Source organism: Cygnus olor, chromosome 5 (genome assembly GCF_009769625.2).
Source record: "Cygnus olor isolate bCygOlo1 chromosome 5, bCygOlo1.pri.v2, whole genome shotgun sequence".
Taxonomy (NCBI): Eukaryota; Metazoa; Chordata; class Aves; order Anseriformes; family Anatidae; genus Cygnus; species Cygnus olor.
Window position 1 is genome coordinate 19657025 of NC_049173.1, and position 14299 is coordinate 19671323.

At 36.9% G+C, this 14299-nt stretch overlaps 1 long non-coding RNA gene across 4 annotated transcripts in view; it reads right to left on the reverse strand.

Annotated features, from left to right (window-relative positions):
• Positions 1-3429: 3429 nt before the first annotated feature.
• LOC121071292 overlaps positions 3430-14299 on the reverse strand; it is a 40382-nt gene continuing 29512 nt past the window's right edge. The window contains exons 1-3 of one of the 4 annotated variants that reach the window (XR_005820507.1): positions 8683-8875; positions 4380-4483; positions 3430-4017 (exon numbers count right to left, since the gene is read on the reverse strand). This is a non-coding gene — a long non-coding RNA (uncharacterized LOC121071292). Of the gene's footprint in view, positions 4018-4379; positions 4484-5119; positions 5182-5465; positions 5570-8682; positions 8876-14299 lie in introns of those variants that run through there. The other 3 variants (XR_005820508.1, XR_005820509.1, XR_005820506.1) reach the window with 3 other exon arrangements.

Below are 14299 nucleotides of genomic sequence, written 5' to 3' on the forward strand. Positions count from 1 at the left end.
AGATATTCAAACTGAAGGAGAATTAACTTTCATACAAGACTAATACTTGGGTAACCATCATTAGAATGAAGATAACACTCCGTTGAGTGGTTTTTGGAATGGCTGTTCCAAATATAATTTAAGTTTTCCTCTTGGAACAATTATTTTGAAACTCTACAATTACAGGAACAGCACTGTAAAATGTGTCAAAGGAATTTCTTTTGAAGCGTACATTTAAGATTGCTATTAATTTCTGTGTTGTATCAACTTTCTATCAGATCTATGTGTGAAGACTTCTGCTCTAAGGATGTGATATCCAAAATGTAAGGCAAAAGACATTAGGGAGATGCTGAAGAGGAAAGGGATGCACAATAAATAGCAAGGAACATCCTTGTAGGTGCTACCTTGCTTAGGTCAGTTTCACACTTGCATTTAAGCAAAAGTCCAGAGTAAGTAATGCCTATCAACTTTACTGCAGTGTGCAAGAGAAATCAGGATCAGAATGTAACTTGATCTTTGAAAAAATTCACCTGCAACTTGATGGATTCTTCTGTTTTTCCTTTACCTACCTTTGTACTAAATATCAAGGATGATAACTGAATAAATACATTAGTTAATTAAAGCTTATTCATGTTAAGAGCAGTTCAGCAGCAAAGGACAGTGTTTCAGGATTCTGACTTCCTGGAAAACAGAAATCTGAAGTTCCCAATTTATTTTCATTGACTCCATATTATTTTTAATAGACTGATAATGTGTTGCTGAATGTTTAAGTGTTCAGAAATGCAAATCGTTATTTGATGTTCATTTGTAATATGATCTCTTGATTCAACATCAACCTATATGGCTGTTAATCTCTATGGACTAAATTCAACACAGCGTATATAGGTCAACAGACAAAACGTCCACTGAAATCAATAACAAAAATAATTTACTATGGTATAACATGTCAGTCTGCATTTCACTTGCTGTTACGTGATTACACATGTACACAGCTGCTAGCCTCATTTACTTGTATTGTTTTTGACTGTGCAATACTTACTTATACATCAGATTTTTGAAGGTGCCTACTTTATCCTAGTGTTAAGTTCCATTCAATATTTATTTGTAAAATATGCTCCAAAGAGTTACACTTCTATGCCAGGCTCGGTTGGTTTCTTTTTTTTTTTCTTTTTTTTTTTTTTAAATATTACAGACCATATCCTTAGGTCTATGAAAGCTGAATCTAGAATAACAGCTATAGGGATGGAGTAGAAGAGAAGCTGGCTCCATTTTCAGGACTTGAATGCCACAGGCAAGATCAAAAGCTTTTCTAAGAATATGGGATCCATTCAGTCCAATCAATCCATTCCATACAGTTCTGTAGATCCAGACTTTGAACACTATGCAGTCCAAGCAGTTTGTCTCTTGGGTCTGAATGAAGGAAAAGTTTGCCATTATGTCTAACACTGCAATAGTTAATCTATATTTTTGTGCTTAGGTCTTAGAGCAGAAATGAAAACTCAGTCAGATCCCTTAGATACCTAAACCAGAACTTATTCTATATCCCAACCTTCTTCTGGAAGGCTGGAGATAACTACCCTGAGGGGTCTCAGAGAGGAAAACAATTTACCACTTCACTGAGAGGGCTGTGGATATAAAACTGCTACACAAAAGTCAGGCACTGCCACTAGCAGCTGTGCATTCATTGGCAATAGCCGTGAGGCACTGGTTTGCTCCAAATTCAGTGAGAGAGTTGTGACCTGTGTTTACGCATACAATTAAGGGATTTGGGTGTCATTCTACCTGCTCTCTAGAGCCCAGTCATGCCTGGATGAAAGAATTGTCTCGTTAGTGTGGTATCGTTCAGACCTTCAGGAGTTAAATGAAACTGGGAAGTGGGTATTGTACAGCAAGTTGCATGTATTACTACGTAATTCCTGGTTTAGGTATTTAAGTTTTGTGGGTTTTTGTTTGTTTGTTTATTTTTGGTTTTGTTTGTTTTATTTTGGTTTTGGTATTGCTACTAGTGTTTGAATTGAGACCATTATTTACAAATAGGAGCAAAATGTATACAAAGATTTAATTTACGTGCACAACATATTTATGGATGTTCTCTTTGGAAGGCATTTTTACTTCTACTCAGTTTATAACCAATCTTTTTTAAGCAATATTCCACTGAAGTTATCAGGAGACTTGTGTGGGGTATATATACTGGTGAGAGAATAAAACAACAGTGAGAAAGTAAATAAAACACTGGAAAGTTGTCTGACCAACTTCAAACCTGGAAACAAAACTTGGATCATAGCTGGTTCTTATTTTGTTCAAATCATTTCACTAATCCCTTTAAAAATATAAATCATTCATACTTAAATATCTAGAGTTTTGTCTGTCTTGCTAATGTGCTCTATCAGGAAACTGTTAAATCATTCTGCTATAATATTGTCCTGGGTAACTTTGAGAGCAATGTGAATTTAAAAGAGGCTGATGGTCAAGGCTGTCTGAAATGCATCCAATAACCACAGAAATGAAATTTAATTGAGGCAAACACTGGAGTAATGTGTTAAATCTGCTAGGCTTCTCATTATAACACCAGGTAAAAATTTTCCCCTGAGCATTACTTGGTATAAGATTTTTCAGGTTTAAGGGAAAGAAAAACATTCAAATGCTCAACATTTTTTGAATCACAAAAAAATTCAAAAAAAAAAAACCTTTTTTTAGCTTACACAAATATTTTTGTTATTATTGTTATTATTAGTATTGTTATAAGAAAGAGCTTCATTTTTTGAAAATAACTTACTGGAAGTAAGTAGTCCTAACCAACCTAAGTTCTGGTCTGGTTGAGGACTGACGTAAGAAGTCAGATCTGAAGAGATGAGGGAAAGTCTGATATTTCAGTTCTGTCCTGGTTTCAGTTAGGACAGAGTTAATTTTCCTCCTAGTAGCTGGCAGGGTGCTATGTTTTGGATTAGGATGAGAACAGCGCTGATAACATGCTGATGTTTTAATTGTTGTAGAGCAGTGCTTACACCAAGCCAAGGACTTTTCAGCCTCTCTCTGTCCTGCTAGCGAGCAGGCTAGGGATGCAGCAGAAGCTGGGAGGGGACAGACCCAGGACAGCTGACCCAAACTGGCCAAAGGGGTATTCCATACCATCTGACGTCATGCTGAACAATATATAGGGGTGGCTAGCCGGGGTGGAGGGGGGGCCGGCTGTTCGGGGATAGGCTGGGCATCGGTCAACGGGTGGTGAGCAATTGCATTGTGCATCACTTATTTCGTACACATTATTACTATTAATACTATTATTATTATTATTATTGTTGTTATTCTTTTCCCTGTCTTAATAAACTGTCTTTATCTCAACTCACAGGCTTCACTTTCCCGTTTCTCTCCCCCATCCCGGAGAGGGAGGGGGGAGGGTGAGCGAACGGCTGTGTGGTGTTTGACTGCCAGCCGGGCTAAACCACAACAAGTTCATATTTATTCAGTCTTTCAGGGTACAGATTGTTTACGATTATATAAGTAAATTCTCCACCAGCATTTGTTTGCTGTCTGCATCTCTTGTTATCAGGAGTAGAAACATTTCAGGAAGAATCATCATCTGACAGTCATAAGCTCACTACTTGATTCTATGTTTTGAGTACAGCTAGCTGAGTCTGTGACCTTTCCTTTCTCCCCAGCTGAAATCCATGTGTTGGTCTGGTCCTCTGCCCAGGTCTTCAGGTGGAAAGTAGCCATGTCCTCTCTTGCCTCTGAAGTGTGCCAAACACTGTAATGGGGTGGAAAACAATCCTTGTGGTCTGAGCAGTAGTGCTTTTAAAACATTCAACTGCTCTGTGGGCTACACAGCTACGGAAATGACTAATGTTACAAATGGCTGTTGCGACAGCACAGAGGGCAGTATATTGCACTTACTGCAACAAGATGAAGTATAAACCACAAACCACAAATCATGCTTATGATTTGAAAGCAGGTGAATATTCTTCTGCTAGAGCCCCAGACAGATATAAAGGATGAAAGGTGGCAAGGTCCTCTATGCTCAGTGAAGAGTTGTCTGGTCTGCAAGCAGAAAATAGAGAATAGAGTTGACTTCATTGTTGTTGTTTTGTGGTTTTGTCCATCCTCCTCCTCCCTTCCCCCCTCCCCCACCGCCCCCCCCCCCAAAAAAAAAAAAAAAGAAAAAAAAAAAAAGCTAGAGGGCAATACTCAGCTGCTTTCTGCAATTTTTGTGGAACTGTAAGCACTTGGCTCCAAGACAGTTCTGGGAAAAGAATTGTTGAAAGAAAGCTTTCTCATATGGTATTTCTCTAACATGGACAGAAGTAGAAACTACTGTAAATTTTATGAGAAAAAATATTCTGTGGTGATTCATACCCCAAAAGTGAAGACCTACATATCAAAAAGAGCCTTTAGGTATTTACTCACTGGGAGCTTGATTCTCAGGCACTCTGGTTTTGCATCTGTCTTCTTGGATAAGGCGTGTGGCAGCTTCCAAAGTGGGAAGTAAGCCAGCAATCCTCAGCACCTGCCACAACAAGATGTTAGGACTCGTTAGGACTCTGAGCAGCTCTAAGTCGTCTCTAATTTATATTCACAGAAAAAGCAGCTCTATACAGTGTGGGAAATGGAGGAACCTACTTTTTTTTTTTTTTTTTTTTTTTTTTTTTTTTTGTTACAAATAAGGATCTGTTCCCTGAATCTGTTGTTCACAGTTCACTTGTCTCTGTAAAAATTTTATGCAACAGGTGAGGAAACTCAGGCAATTAAATGGGAATATTGATAATATTACTAAATGCAGTGCTATCTCCTTTGAAATATTTTGATCCGTTTTTTGTTATCAGATTTCTGCGCTCAAACTCATTTTGGAATTACCAGATAAAAGGATAGTAAAATTTATAAAAGCAGAACAAAAGCACCTGGCAGAAGCTAAAGGATAGGAGATTTATGTTTATATCTAGAAGTGGAGGGAACCAGAGAAACACCAGTGATTTATAAAGCCTACTCAAGTACAAGAAGCAAAGCATATAAAATATCCATGAAAACGTTTATGGGAGACATCAGAAAAACACTGTCAGAGAGCTATGGCTATGAGAGTCAACACATTGGAGAAGTGGGAGCAAGAATGCCACCAACTGTTAAAATAGAATTTGGAAGGAATTACCCATAGTGATTTTTCTAAACAGCAACAAAAATAATCCTATGTTCTTGGTTATTTGTTGATAAAAACATTTTAGAAAATAAGAGTTTAGGAAACCTCCATTACTTATTTGAGATGTTAGCAGAAAGTGAGACGATCTCAAGTGCATAAGATAATTAGTAGGAGCTTCTAGAAGTGAAATGGCAGAAAATACTTCAAGTCCCTCAGCAATACTGCCCTTCATTGAAACTTATGAGGACAACATCATTGTAATAAGATCTGAAATGCAGGAAAGAAGGAAGGGAGCTGCTGAGACAAGGCTACTTGTAAAGGATGGGGAAACCATTTCCTCCTGTCAACAATGTGCTACCTTCAATGGCTCTGCTGACTCCCACTGCAAAGTTGAGAGGTCTTAAACTGAAGACAATCCCTGACTGTTCTATCTGCTGGTAGTCAGCACAGATCACATGCACTGTGAGCACAGATACACGGTATTTTTACTTTCCAAAAGCAATATAGGATAGTGTCCTGAATACTCAGGAAGGTATTCAAAGAACACCCAGCAGAGATGTCTGAAGTAAACAGTTGCAAACAGAGCTGCTTGAAATTTTTCAAAAACATTTTTAAGTAGATGAATATACTTTATGTAACACTGAATATGTTCACAACAAACTACAGTTTTTCATCTTTTTGTGTGTGTGTGTGTGTGTGTGTGTGTGTTTCCTTCTTCTACCCACCAAGTTCTAAAAAGGAAAGTTTATAATAAAGAAAAATTATGAAATCAAAAAAGGAAATGTTCACAAAGTCACTGAAGATTAAGACAAAGATTCGTGAAAAACTAATGAGACAAGATTGGTAACATTTTAAAAATAATTTATTCACAATATTTTTTTACATTTTTAGAAATGTCAAAAACAAACAATGACAACAACAAACAAAAACAAGCAGACAAAAAGTCCAGCTTTTTGCTAAAACATAAATGCCTAAAATATTTTAACTGATATACCAATTGAACATTGATTTCCAAGGTAATGTTGTTACTGTATTTTAGAAATATGTGTCATCCCCTCATAAAAAATATCCAGATAGTTTTGAAATGTTTCCTAAAGAGTGATTCCCACAGTGATACTAGTCACTTGCCTGCAAATAAATATTTCCAAAGCCTTGGGGCTATTCCATGCCACAGTTTGAAGACTCATTCTTTTTCCTGGTCTTTTTGAAAGCAAATCCTTATGTACAGACCTAATGTTTATACACCATGGGTGTCTTTTATAAACACCTATAGGACCAAATTCTACCCCATTTATTTAGTGTCTCTCCATTCCCTCCCCATACTTCCATTATTTTTTCAATCAAAGAGACATTACTGGATGTTAATAAAGGCAGAATCTGGGGCTTTCTTTTCTAACAGTTATGGAAACTGAGCTACTTACTTCAGTGCTAAAGAGTTGTGCTTACTTCAGTGCTAAAGAGCATAAACCTTGAGTTTAGTGTGTGCATCACAGCAGCAAGATTCAGCTCTTATGAACCCACATTACTCTAGGGAGGATAGTAGATCTTAAATCCTCTCTGTAAAAAGCTGGTGTGACAAATATTTTGTCAATTGGTTTAATGTGTATTAAAATAATATTATTGGTTTATAGTAATAAAAATATTAAACCACACTCATCCTTCCCAAGTTCAATTGAATCCCCATAAAGTTGGAAATCTGTCAAACTGAAAATTTGTAAGAAAACACCTTTTACTTTAAATTTATAAAAAATAATCTCCTGCCCTACACATTTGTAAAATTTTAAATGAGTGCAATTTGTATACTTAAAAAAAAAAAAAAGTTAAAATTGAGTGAAATGTACCATGGTTTTCAATTGCTTTCAATTACCATTAAACCTTTCTGAGAACAATTTGCATAATGTTTCATAAACATGTAGGCAGATTAACCTTTTTAGTTAATTTATTCATTAGCAGTAAAAATTCAAAGCACCTCTTATGAGAAAATAATGTCTTGCTGTTAAATTACATGGAAACAAAGCATTTGGGACATAGTTGTCTAAGTTCTCCCTGTGTCAAAGCACAAAATAGTGGAGAGAATAAAGCTTTGCCTGTTAGCAGAGTGTTGATTAAATCGCCTGTTTGTGAACAATTAGCAGTATTACAAGATTATATGAAGTATTAATTAGAGATGGGTTAGAAGACTCCTGCGTGGAGCAGTTATCTGCAAATATGGGGGAGGAAAGAATGAAAAAGGCCATGAATAGACAGAGAGCTGCTTGACCCTTCCCTGCCTTAAACCTTTTATAATCTCTTACATCCTGGCAATGGAAAATGTGGTAATTTAGTACTATTTTTTTTTCTTTCAGTTTGTGGTCCCTTTGCACATTTGTAACTGGCTGCTTAAGATAGAACGGAGTGGCCCACATTCCTTCCTCCCATCCCACCCGCTCCTGCCATGTGGTCTCAGTCTTTCATTTTAAATGTGACTGAATGAATTCTTTAAATGTTACATCATTGTTCATATGTGGGAATGAAATAAGTGGCTGAAGTTTGTACACTTATGTGGCAATTTACTAGCCAGGTTCCTGAGGCATTTTCTGTAACAGGAGATTAAACCCTTCCTGTGAGCTGGAATTGAATCATTTGAAGATTGACCTTAAGTAGTTGGCAAGTCTATCACTTTGGGTAAGATTATACATTTGGTGACACAGGCAAGGACAGTTCTTAGGGGGCAACTGATTAGCTGATGAGGATAGTCAAAGCTTGAATGTGTAATTTGACAGTTTACAATAGCACCTACCCTTATATCTCCTCATTAAGAAATAAAATCAAAAGTTTCTGTACATACAGACTGACCTCAGCCCAATGTGCTCTCTCATATGTAATCCACTGTCTTTACAGTGTATCCAAAGCAAATATGACATTACATTCAGTGCCCCTATCTTTATTTTCTTTGTTTATATACCTAAGTGTCAATATTTAGATAGAAACAGATGTCTCAATCTAGCAAACACAGCTCCGTTAGTGCTACAATAACTTCACATTTTAATTTTCTGCACAATCCAGGTGATATTTTTACACTTTTTCATTATCTCTGTATAGTTTTACATCTGGAAGGCATATACTGATTAAGATTTCAAAGTTTAGGAAATTCCACACACCCTTGTGGTGACTTGTAAATACAGACTATACAGGCAGTATGAGAATGTAAAAACCTTTAAGTGCACAAGTACAAAGAAGTATTAAATTACTTACTACTAATCATTACCCATGATACTCTTACACTGTTGTCATGTGCTGGTAATGGAATGTGGTTGACTTAACTGATGTAAGTCAACCACAAAAGTTGCTACAATCTTAAACAAGTCTCTGGAAAGGGCTCTTGAAAAATAAATAGATTCTCTACAGAAATTTAAAACAGATAAAATAAATAAATAAATAAAATGAGAGAACATATAAATATTATGTTTGCATTTTTTAACACACATTGCTAACTGCTGAAATAAGCTTTCAAATAAACATAATTTGTAGTACTAAGGAGAAGAATCCTGAACACTGTTCATATTTATAAGTGTCTTAGAGTAAAAAACTCTTACCACAATTACTGAAGAGTAGATTCAAATCACAGGTGAGACTCAGCTTAAAACTTATTTAACTTTTATACTTTCTACTTCAGATCAGTTTTGTCCTTATTTAAGCCATGGTCTGAACTCCCATTATTCCTCAGCCCAAAAGGAGAGAAAATACTTTCCCAAGGCAAATCTGTCTTGCATAGGATTTGTGTTCCATTATACCTCTACACTGTAGTGCAATTCAAGGATGGAGCTGAGACTCTGCCTTCATGTTATATCCATGCCTTGGTTGCAGAGTAATGTGCAACTGTTGTTCTTGGATAATAACTGGAGATTGCTGAACAGCCTCCAGTGTAAACTAAGATAGAGACCTACCTGTTCTCATATCACTAACATGTAGCTAACAGGTTGCTCAGAGAGATTGTATAGCCTCCATTCTTGGAGGTTTCTAAGACATTACTAAATAAAGCCCTGAGACACTTGCTTTGATCTTATAGTCAACCTTGTTTGAACTAGAGACATCCAGAGACTTTATGATTCTGTGATCACAAGCCACTTCCAAGAAGGGCAAAAGAGATAACTGACCAGCAAAATAAATCAGGTACTTTCATTTAACAGAATGAGGAGAGCTGTTTCACCAGGTTTAAGACCTCATTAGACTTGATTTTGTTGATGTCTGTGAGAGCTGCACATATGGTTTAAAGAAATCAACCACCACCACCACCAAGAAACAAAAACAAACAAAAATTAAAAAAAAAACACACAAACAAAAACAAAACAATCAAAAGCAAATAAGACTCTTTTCATTTGATACCTCCCTGTGCTTGAACCTTTCCTATCATTTTTGTTTGACATAAGAATGATCATGTTGTTGCTGTTAACTACATATCATTAATAACAATTGAGCCAACCACACTCTGGAATACACCAAGCACAACACAGCTAGCCAGTTGAGGGATAAGATTGTCCCCCTCTACTCTGCATTAGTGTGGTGTCTCCACAAGCAGTGTGGAGTTGTGGGTGCCACAGTACAAGAAGGACATAAAACTATTAAAGAATATCCAAAGGAGGGCAACAAAGGTGGTGAAAGGTCTGGAGGGGAAGACATATAAGGAGTGGCTGAGGTCACCTGGTTTCTTCAGCCTGGAGAAGAGGACACTGAGTGGTGACCTCATTGCAGTCTACAGCTTCTTCACGGAGGGTGAGGGGGGAGGTACTGAAATCGTCTCTCTTGTGACCAACAATAGGACCCGAGGGAACAACATGAAGTTGCAACAGGAGAGGTTCAGACTGGATATCAGGAAAAGGTTCTTCGCCAAGAGGGTGGCCAGGCCCTGGAGCAGGCCCCCCAGGGAAGTGGTCATGACACTGAGCCTGCCGGAGTTCAAGAAGCCTTTGGACAGTGCTCTCAGACATATGGTCTGATTTTGGGGTGGTCCTGTGTGGAGCCAGGATTTGTACTCAATGATCCTTGTGGGTCCCTTCCAACTCGGGACAGTCTATGATTTTATGATTCTATGAGCTAGATTGTGATAGAAGGACATTTATTCCTTTTTTCTTGGTATTTCAAATAGCGTTTTGCCTCCCTATCTTTGATAAAGGTGTACAAGTCACTCAGCTCATGGACAGGTAGCAGAATGGGGGTTTAGTAATAGTATAATTAAAAAAAAAAAAAAAAAAGGTAATACTCTTGCTCCCTGTACAGACTGCCAAAGCCTGGTTTGTGAGAATGATGCAGTTCCAAGCAATGCTAGGGAAGCATACAAGTTTGGACGCTGGCAGAGTTAAATAGAAACCCATCAGGAAAACAGGGGTTTGTATCTTTGATAGATAATGCATTAGGGGAAAAACAAACAAACAAACCAAACCAAACCAAACCAAAACAAAAAACACTATGAGAGACTTGCTCTGTGATTAAGAATTAGCAACCAGTAAATGTAAAAATAAAAATAATCTGCCATATTCAAAATCACTATGCTTATTCTGCAAGAATGTTAATGTAGGATGTGCTTATAAAGAAAATACTGAGCTCTTCTCATATACACCTACGAAGGTGGCCAGACACCCTCTCTAGGCTAAAGGGATATTTCACTGGATGTTTTCACCAGGTAACAGATCTGTGTTCATCTTATATCTATATCAGACACCTCATTCCTGACAAAGTGAAGTAGCTGAAGCAATTACCTCAGACATGATAATAAATTTCAGTGATATGAACCCTGAATATTTAATGAAGGAATAGTTTTATATAAAGCCTGCTTCAGGAATATTTTGCTTTGACTTTCATCAAGAAGTCAGTTTGAAAGATCACAGAATGTTGAGGTCAGCATCAGATGAGGTCCTGATCTTCCTGACAGGATCCTACCCTGATTGTATCATTAAACTCCCCTAAGGAGCAATTCATATTATAACTGTGGCACTTTGTTTTGTTATGGGAATGGAACTGGAGTTAAATGGAAAGCAAAGCTCAGCTGTCATTAATAAAAGGGTTAAATACAGTGTCAAATGGCAGAAAAAATGGCTTAAAACACTAGGGGAAAATTTATTCTAATTTTGAAGAGCCTGCCCTGAACAATTGCATATCCACCTTGACAGGAAAAGCTTCTTTTAATGTCTCCTCTTGGAGTAGCCTCCATTATTCTCCATCCGTTAAGCATAAATTGTAGGAAATTAGACATGTTTCAGGGGTCATAAACTCATTTCCCTCCTTCAGCAAGTATAGTATAAAGAGTTTAAGTGTAGTGTAAACTAGTGTCTATTTAATTCAATGTCAATTTATAAGCATTATAATGAGTCTGTTTATTTCGATGTTCAACTCCAAATGGAGACTCCTCCTGTTCCCCAAAGAAAACACAAATTCAAAAGTATATTTGGATAGGAAATACCAGTATTTAAACAAAGATTTTTTTTACAGACAACACTGGAGAAACATGATGGAAGTACAAGGAAAGAGACGATTCTGCTATCATAGATCATAGAATCATAGAATCATGGGATGGTTTGGGTTGGAAAGGACCTTTTTTCAGAACACATTAGCTTATTAAATTTCAGCAAATATGGCCTTTTTGGTTAAAACAAGATGTATCTTGTGTGCCACAGAATAACTTACAGTTCCATGGCCTGTGCACTCAAAGGGTATGCAAATCATTAAAATTCAGTCTCTTTATTGCCTAAATAAACCCAAAACCTGGACAGGAGTCTCAGTTTTGTGCTCCAAAATGCTCTAACTCTTTTGTTATTCTGGATTGGCATTGTACCCATTGGAGTTGCTCCATGATATATAAATAGGTATGCATTATTAAATATTCATAAGGGAAAGTAATTAAAACTGTCCTCTATATCTTTGATGAGCTTTCCTGTCACTGGACCACAGAGCAGTTATTAATCATGTTGTCCTATGGGGTCATCTTCAACAACAAGTACTCAGGAAGTCTGGCTTTTGTTGTATCCTGGTGGTATAGCATACTCACAGCTAGTGCCAGTAAAACTCAAGCAAGCACAGGTAGGACTTCAGCCCAGACCTTCCCTGAATTTTGTAACTTTATGTTGAACCGGAGTACTAGTATTTAGCTACCTGATAGAGTGGCTGGTACAGGCACCTGTCTTAATGCCTGTGCATCCAGAGCTGGAGAGATGCACTTAACTACATTTCTGTGGAGTGGTAGAATCCCTTGCTTGTACTGGGATTTTCATGAAGTTAGCCAGTGATATAAAACTATACTTTTAAGTGCCTAATTCTCATAGATATCATGTAGACCAGTTCCTTGCCAGACCAATTCTGGAATCCCAAAGATTACTGGGTAAAATGGCTTCCTGCCTTCACAATTTAATAACTGATTAGCAATTAGTTCAGATGTTGCAGTAATATATTTTATTCTTGATAGATTAGACTGCTTTTGGAAAAATATATAAATATATGAAAACTTAAAATTTCCAGAAGGTTCAGCAGACAAAATTATTTCCTTTGAAAATACATGCTATAACATGTTGTTAAGTTTTTTTCCTGTCATACGAAGTTCTTATTTTTTACTCATTATACTTAGAAACATAAGCTCACAGTTCAGGTGCTTAAGCACAGAGATGCTGCTTATAACTGCTTGTTAACAGCACACACATATAGAGTAGTGGCAGACCAATCTGGTGGGCTGCACCATCTTCTTTTGGATTATTTATGTATAATCTGTATTTTGGTCTACCAAAACTGGAGTAAGGAAGTAGAAGGAAAAACATATGCACCAAAACAAACAAACAAACAAAAACACTATTAGGAAGTGCAAGTTGGTGATATTGACACGGTCTAGCATGTGGCTTGTTCAGGGAGTCTTTTAAGCAAAGAGCCCTGTGATTATTATGACGTTCAAGCTTCTCTCTCATTTCTGTCTGCCCTCTCCATCCCTTCTCCCTTCCTCCTGTTCTTTCTTCTTTTCTCCCTTCTTCTCTCTCATCTCTTTCTCCCTCTCTCCATCATGCCATTCTGTCTTTCCATCCCCCATAAACCTTTGAATTGTCCAGATAGGTGACCCACAGGTTTTCAGTGTGAGACATGAATAAAAGGAGAACTGTGAGCAGCCACCAATCTTAAGGATTTCAAAAGCAGTGGAGGATGCTCTCTACCTAGCAACAGACAGCTTGAAAGTTTAAGGCTTCAAACACACAGTTTTAGGGTGTTTTATGTCTGTTTATCTGAGTTTTCTAAATAATGATATATTTAGACGGTACAGTTTGATCAGGCATACCTATCTTTTTATTATGTGGTAGTCACTGTTTCTTGGTGATAGTGTTTTATTTCACTGCTTCCTCTCTGTAGGTAATTCTTGGGTTATTAACAGATGCTATAAAATAGTGTGCGTGTGTGTGTGTGTATTTTACTCTTGCTTTTTAACAGCATTGAGTGAATTCACCTCTAAGGATTTCTAAAGTGGTTTAACATTCCACTTCCATTAGGAATAACAGCATATTTCAACAGGAACACTTAATTATTCTAAAGTTTTATTTGGTTTTATACTCTCTTTATCTGTCATGTAGCTATTTTATGCTTCTTCCACTTATGTGAATTTAGACTGTGTTTCTTTTAAGTTTATATAAGCACAGAATAAAAAAATACTGAAAATAGCCATTAGATTAGAGTGCTACATCAATGTAAAACTTGGTTCAGATGTTACCATAAATGAATAAATGGAATCTGGCACTCGGTGAAGCAAAAGAGATGGAATATAGTAAGTCACTGGATGCTGAGAATCAAAACAGCTCAAGTATTCATAGTACAAATACAAAATTAAGAGTGCTGAGCTCTCTGAGGGAAATGAGAAGGGGGCTAATGTTTTATTCTTCCATTACTGAGTGAAAATTTACATTATTATTAATAGGCCAACTTGAGCATTTGGTTTTAAAAATCCCTCAGGAAGAAAAAAAAAAAAAAAAACCACAACACTTTCTGTAATGGCAGTAAGAAAGAATATCGGGAAAAAGGTAATAGCATGTGGATTCAGTTCTAAATGCTGAAAGCATAATGCTGAGAATAAAAAAATCTTCAGTTATATATAAAATTCTTCAGCTACGTTTAACACCAGAGCCATTTTTAACCATGAGTTCATTATTGTTAAAGAGTACAAGGCCAAAATCTTGCTTGATTGAAACAGTT